At 51.4% G+C, this 7,252-nt stretch overlaps 1 pseudogene across 1 annotated transcript; it reads right to left on the bottom strand.

Moving 5' to 3' along the window:
- Positions 1-504: 504 nt before the first annotated feature.
- LOC311239720 (gamma-aminobutyric acid receptor-associated protein-like) lies at positions 505-984 on the bottom strand (annotated as a pseudogene). The gene has a single exon. The product of its transcript is annotated as a gamma-aminobutyric acid receptor-associated protein-like (transcript).
- Positions 985-7,252: the final 6,268 nt, after the last annotated feature.

The following is a 7,252-nucleotide window of genomic DNA, read 5'->3' as shown; positions in this document are numbered from 1 at the left end:
GTTATGCTCCTATGAGGATCATAGGACGCTTGGATCATACACATACAGCTCATTACAGTAATATTCCACAATTATTACATTTTAGATAGTAATAATGGTACAGAGCCTTGAGACAAACATATGCATATTCACCACCGCAAACAGACTGGCAGCCGTCATAGGCAGCGCCATTTACGGAAGGAGGGGGGAGTGGGTTGGGGTTGTTACAGGGCTGTAGGGGGGGGGGGGGGGGGAGTGATCCCTCACACGAGGCAGCCGACAGTGCAGCGCCAATGCAGAGGAAGGGGGGGGGGGGGGGGGGGTCTGTAGGTTCCGACATTTTGTTCTTATCCTTCTTTCAGCGCTCCAGTAGATTGTGTTGATTCCCTTTTCCTCTTGGAACAGAGTTTTGTTACTAATATGAGGGCCGACGTTCCACTCTACTGATTAAAGTTGCTTACTCGTGAGTAGTACGTTCGTTGATAAAGAAAAATACAGATTTTAAGTGGGTGGGAGGGGGGATGTGAAAGTGCATTTGACATATTTACTCTGGGAACTCTAGGCTGCTGAGCTGGATTTAATATTTCAATGGGTGGTGGAGGGCTTTGGGAGGTGGGCAGGAGTGATGGTGGTGGGATCAGATTTCCCTTTGGCTGTCCCCGTACACGCTCTCATCACTGTAGGAAATGTAGAGGAAAAGTCCTCTTCATGGTGCTCCTGATACAACAGTCCCATGGTGGCTGAGGTGGGTGGAATGACGTTGTTTACAAAGAAGAAGAGCGCGTCCTCCGCTCTTAAGTGGATTCTTTTCCGAGTGAGGAAGTAAAACTGGCCCACTGTCAGGTCAGAGGGGACAAGATATTTCTTCTTGTCCAGATCTCCTATTCTGGCTTTGGGGGCTTTCTCCACAATTACAGCGACCCTATCCGGATACTTCTTCTTTATTTTCTCGCCTTTGGACCGTCTTTTCTCAAAGGGGTGCTTCTCTTTGTACTGGAACTTCATCGTTAGAGAAATGACAGAGACAGCTAGTCGGTCACTCTGAGAGAGGTATTATACGACGAGATTCCTCAAGGAGCAATTGGATTCAGTGACACAGCAGGACAAAAACAAACGTTACTGGCTGCATAATATGAGGGCCGACGTTCCACTCTACTGGTTAAAGTTGCTTAGTCGTGAGTAGTACGTTCGTTGATAAAGAAAAATAATGTCCACAGCCGCTCCAGTGTAAACCAAAGATATCCAAATGGTTTATTTCTCTTCCACAGCGAAGTCTTTCTTTTACAGAAGTGATCCTAAAGCTACTTTCCTAAATATTCACATCACTACTACAAGATAAGAAAAATTTATTTTCCCAGTCTCCAAAATCACTGCCGACTCGACACATGAAAATTCCTCCACACTGGAAAGCCGTAAATCAACTTGCCGGCTCGTTCCAAGCAAAACGGTAGGCTTGGCACCTTGGTTGAGAAATGCAGGCGCCAGTCTATGTTGTTTAGTCTATCTGTTCAGCCCTGTTTCAAGATGCACACTGCTGCTCTTCTTCTTCTTCTTATTTGAATTTCCGGCAGAGTAGACGCATCGAGGCGTATTACTGCCCTCCGCAATTCTTTTTATGGGCTCTTCTTCTTCTCCTTCTTCTCCTTCTTCACCTTCTTTTTCTTCTTCTACTGGACCCCGTCATCAACTACATTGTCCATTGGAGTGCCTCTACTGCTGCTACTTCCTGTCTGAGCCCCCCTCCGCGGGACCCTCCTTGCCCCCTGCTATCTTATCCTGGGCCGCTTTGTCCCTCGCAGCCCTGTCCCTCGCAGCCCCCTCAGCCAACTCTTCACACACCTCCCTCCAGTCCAGACCTTCCAATCCCAGATGTTGAACCGCTATCCTAACAATCATCTTCACCATCTCTGTTCTACCCGTAACCTCTGCCATACCAGTAACTACCCCTGCCACGAAGGCCACAATACCTAATTTCTCCTCCCTTCCCCTGTCTCTTTCCACCTGCTCTACCCTCACTGCCAAATGCCCTCCTTCAACCCCCTGCACCCTTTCTTGGCTCCCCTGTCCTGCCCTGCTAACCGCCCCAGCATACGTCAACTTACCCTCCCTTCTCTCTCTCCGATCCGCGACCTGCTTCATCATCACCTCGCACCCCCGAAACGCTACACTGTGCTCCCCACCACAACTACAGCACCTCGGCTTCACTCCCTCTCCACATTTCCCATATTCATGTTCCCCGCCACACCTAGCGCACCTCATCCCCTTCATACACGTGGTAGCTATATGGCCAAACCCCTGGCACCTATAGCACCTAAGAGGATTATGAACAAATTCCCTAACCCTATACATCCTACGCCCTACTAATACCTCGCTAGGAACAACCCCACCCTCAAACGTAATCACTACCGTCCCCGTCACTGCCCTCTCCGCTCCCCTCTTCATCCTTGCTGCACTCTTAACTATGCCATTACGCCTGTCCTCCTTTAGCTCTTCCACCAGCTGCTCTACTGTAACCTCGACCGGTACCCCAACTATCACCCCCTTACATCCCCCCCCCCTCTTCTCCCCTACTCTCGCCACCTTACTTATACCCACCCCCCCAATGCTCTGCATCTCCCTAGCCACCTCCACCTGCCCCTCACTACCACACCCTACGGCCAGATTCCCATCCCACAAAACGTTCACGTACTTTACCTCTCCTAATTGCTCGGCAATGAGTTTGGGCCACTCGAGCCTACCTACTTTCCTCTCATCCCTCTCCCCCTCAAGCCTGACCACTATATGGATCACTTCCGCTTTTGCCACATCTTTTCCTGCACCCTCGTCTCCCGGACCACTTGAGCTATCGTCCCCCCCTTTCTTCCTCTTCCCCCCTTCTCCCCCCCTCTCCTCCCCCCTACTCTCACTATCCCCATCGCTGTCGTTCCTCTCCGTCCGCTTCTTCCTCTTCTTCCTCACCGTATCCCACCCCTCCTCCTCCCTCTCCCGTTCTTCCTCTTCCTTCTTCTTCTTCTTTACACCATCCGACTCCTTCCCTTTGTCTTCCACCATCTCCGAGGCCTCCTTCTCACTTCCCTCTCCGTTATCGGTCGTTAGCTCCATATCTGCCTGTTCCCTTTCGCTATCTTCCTCGCCCTTCTCACACCATTTACTTCCATCACACCATTTACTTCCATCACCATCCTCCCAATACCCTGGACAGCCGCTCACAGGCCGGGGCCACCAATCGCGAGGTCTTCCCTGTTTCCGATCCTCCATATCTACTCCGCTCGCCTCCCACCACCGACCACTACCCCTGCACATGTCTTCGTTGCACCGTTCCGGCGGACGCAGACGCCGCCACTCTGCGCACCTCTCAAAATCATAGAATTGTTGACTATTATACAGATACACAAATGTTCTAGAATGTTTGGTTATGACATCATACGGTGACATCACCAAGGTTCTAGAATGTTTGATTATGACATCATAGTCTGACATCACAAATGTTCTAGAATGTTCTATTATGACAAATAAGACGGTTCAATGACTTTATCTAAATCCAATCAATATTCCTAATCCCGTTTCAATGTAGTTATACAAATAAACATAATAAACATTCATATAATACAATAACCTAAATATATAGCTTTGGCTCCTACACAAGGGTTCAATTATTTATTTGTTTCTTGGCAGATTTAACATTGAGCTTTTGACAGGGGATATGATGCATTGCATGGTAACCCTAACATCCACAGGTTTATTTTTATCACTGACTAACCTGCTTGTTCCTTGACCTTGGTGCAAGAAAACATTTGATAGATGTTGCCGGATTTAGCAGCATCTCCTGTAAGGGCCTTTCTTTTTCTTTGTTTTATCCCTCTCTCCTCCACCCTTTCTCTTTCTTCCACTGTCCATCTTGACATCAACGTTAATTGACTTTCGCTCTACTGTATCTCTCCCGAGTCCCTCACTACACCGAGTCCCTCACTACATCATCTGTGCAGGCCAGGCCACCGGGAAAACTCGCGGTGCTCCCGATGGCCAGTCCGGGCCTGACTACGCATATTTACATTTTAGCTGATGCTTTTATCCAAAGCGACTTACAAATTGTCAACAACAACAAGTGGGAGGGGTACATCTCTGAGTAATCTCTCAGTAAGAAGATTATTATTATTATTATTATAAATATTATTATTTGAGATATTGTTTGAAGAGGTGTGTTTTCAGTCAACGAGTCAACAACAGAGAGTTTGTTCCGCCATTGTGGAGCGGGACTGAGAATAGCCTGCTTCTCTTTGATGACCCCCCAGGAGCTCGGATAGGAGTGGGTCTGAGGTGGCCAGAAGATGCAGAGCGTAGGAATCTTGAGGGTGTGTAGTTAGAAGGTGCAGAGCATAGGGGTCTTGAGGGTGTGTAGTTAGAAGATGCAGAGCGTAGAGGTCTTGAGGGTGTGTAGTTCGAAGATGAGGAGCGTAGGGGTCTTATGTAGCTGCAGAGCCGCAGAGCCAGCGGCGCTTTCAGGTCTGGTCACAGCTTTCAGCCGTTGGGTGGGGGGGCGCTGTTGAGCGGGCCTGTGAGACCTGAAAGCGCCGCTGGCTCTGCGGCTCTGCAGCTGCATGCTATTCGCAAATCCACTGCTGCAGCCGTCCTCCCGTCCTCTCGTTATCATAACACTACACGCATATCATAATGTTTACAGCAAACTGTAGTTGATCACCAGGTATGTTTTATTAACGTAGAATAATTCATATAAGAAAAACGATAGGGACATCTCTTACCTTTCTCCACTGGTTAAAAATGCCAGGAACTGAAATTGAAACTTGCTGTTCATAATGTGTTTATTATTGTTATGGTTTGACACCGACCCCAAACGCACGACACAAGAGAGTAGGAATTCAGAGTTGCCAAAAACAAGGGCTTGTTTATCGAGACTAATTAATGAGCACAGAATAGTCAAGTCAAACAAGACAGGTACACAAGCAAGGGGGACAAATGTTCTGCTGCTCTGCAGCTTCTCCCGTGGTGGTAGTAGGGGGTAGCAGATGCTGACGTCTGAGCCGCTCTGCAGACTTCTCTCGGCAGAATCTCCGAAGTGTTGCGGGACCGAGAGAGAGAGAGAGGGAGCGAGTCAACAAGGGTGCAGGTGGAACGAGCAGGAGAACAGGAGAGGTGACTTGTACCCAAATACAAAAGTTATCCAAGTGAACTAATCTTCGTGTAAATACACACAGTGAGCAAAGTTCCAAAACACAATCCCAAGTGAATCTCTTCGTGTAAATACACACAGTGAGCACTGTTCCAAAACACAATCCCAAGTGAATATCTTCGGTGCAAAAATAGACACTGAGAGTGAAGTCCAAAAAACAATCCAATGTGAATAATATCTTCGGTGTGAACAACACACAGTGGGAGATGTAAAGTCCCAAAAATATTATCCCAGTGAGAACAACAAAAAGGCGATCGCTGGGTGAGTGACTGTCTGATAAAAAAGGTGGTAATCTTCAGTGTTATAGAAACACACGAAAACGGAATTTGATCAAGACAGTCAGTAAAAAACTCACCCAGACGTAGTGCGTAATGAGTGCTGGAACAGCAGCGGAGCGAGCGCGTCGCCACGGGGAAAAGGTGTCCAAGAGGAAGGCTTCTTGGAATATCCTGGAGGTAAAGCACAGAGAGCAAACAGCAGCAGCAGCAGGAACGGAGAATGCAAACAGAGAAATATCAAAACGATCCAACAAAACTAGAGTGGGGAAACGGGGTATAAATAATATGGGATTGATTGATTGACAAGCAGTGACAGCTGGGGAAAGTGATTGAAAAGCGTGTGGACGGGAGAGAACCAATCAACGACGTCTCTGGGAAGAAGCGTGTGAATAGGGGAAGAAATGATTAACAGAAAACTTAAAGGGACAGAGCGAGTGGGAGAGCAGCGGACCAATCATCACAGTACTTCAAGAAGCCTGTGGTGGGGAAAGAGCCAAACCTTACAGTACCCCCCCCTCCACGGGAGCCACCCGGCGACCCACACGGCCCCGGCCTGCTCGGACGGGACCCAAGGAAGCCGGCGATCAGGGGCACTGGAGAGGGGGACAAAGACAGAGGCCTGGAGAGGGGGACCGGAGACGTGGACAGAGGACCGGCGAGGGAGGCCGGAGACAGGGACTGGGACCCGACAGTGGAGGCCGGGCACAGGGACAGAGAACCGGCGAGGAGGGCCGGAGACGGGGACTGGGGCCCGACAGCGGAGGCCGGGCACGGGGACAGAGGACCGGCGAGGGAGGCCGGAGACAGGGACCCGGTGAGGGGGCTGGACGGCACCTGAAGACACCGGGCACGACAGGAGGAGCTCCACCCCTTGATGGCACCGGAGGACCAGGCGATGTGGGGCTCGTGCAGCGCGAGCCAGGGCCTGCCCAGGACCACAAAGACAAGAGGAGAGCTGGTGACGAAAAACTGGAGCCTCTCAACGTGGTCACCAGCAACGGTGAGAAGGACTGGACAGGTGCGTTGAGTGACGTCAGCCAGGCGGCGATGATCCATTGCGAAGACCTCCAAGGGCCTCTCGAGGTCCTCAAGTGGAATGTTGGCCCGGGTGGCAAACCCAACGTCCATGAAACTCCCCTCAGCACCAGAGTCCATGAGTGCACCCACCGTCGCCCGCTGGTCCGCCCAGGCTAGGGTGACGTCCGCCAGACGGTTGGGTGGTGCACGGGTGGGGGAACAGGAAAGACGGCTCACCAGGATCTCCCGGGGTCTTGGCGAGCCTGGTCCTCTTGGCCGGGCACGGCAATTGGAGACACGGTGTCCACCCCGGCCACAGTAGAGGCAACGGCCGGAGAAGAGCCTGGACTCCCGTTCGGCCGGGCTAAGGCGGTTGCGTCCCAGCTGCATGGGTTCCTCCTCGGTCACGGCTCGGGAGGGAACAAACCCACCAGTCACGGAGGGGGCAGGGCGGTCAGCACTGTAGAGGCGGCCGCGGGGAAAGGGAGCCCCTGAGCGGCGGTCGATGGCACAGTCGTAAGGCCGGCGAGGCGGAAAAACCTGAGCCCTGGAATCACTGAAAACCTCCTCGAGGTTGTGGTACTCGGGGGGTACGTCTGGGGTACAGAAAACCTCCTCGAGGTCGTGGTCCTCGGGGGGTACGTCTGGGGTACAGAAAACCTCCTCGAGGTCGTGGTCCTCGGGGGGTACTTCTGGGGTACTGAAATCCTCCTCGAGGTCGTGGTCCTCGGGGGGTGCGTCTGGGGGTCCCCGTCGGGATCTCTCACGCCTTCTCTCCTGGAGGCGTCCG

Source organism: Notolepis coatsorum (assembly GCF_963971535.1).
Source record: "Notolepis coatsorum genome assembly, chromosome: 13".
NCBI classification, from domain to species: domain Eukaryota; kingdom Metazoa; phylum Chordata; class Actinopteri; order Aulopiformes; family Paralepididae; genus Notolepis; species Notolepis coatsorum.
Note: the sequence above shows the minus strand (reverse complement) of the source record. Positions and strands in the feature narration are given on the sequence as shown.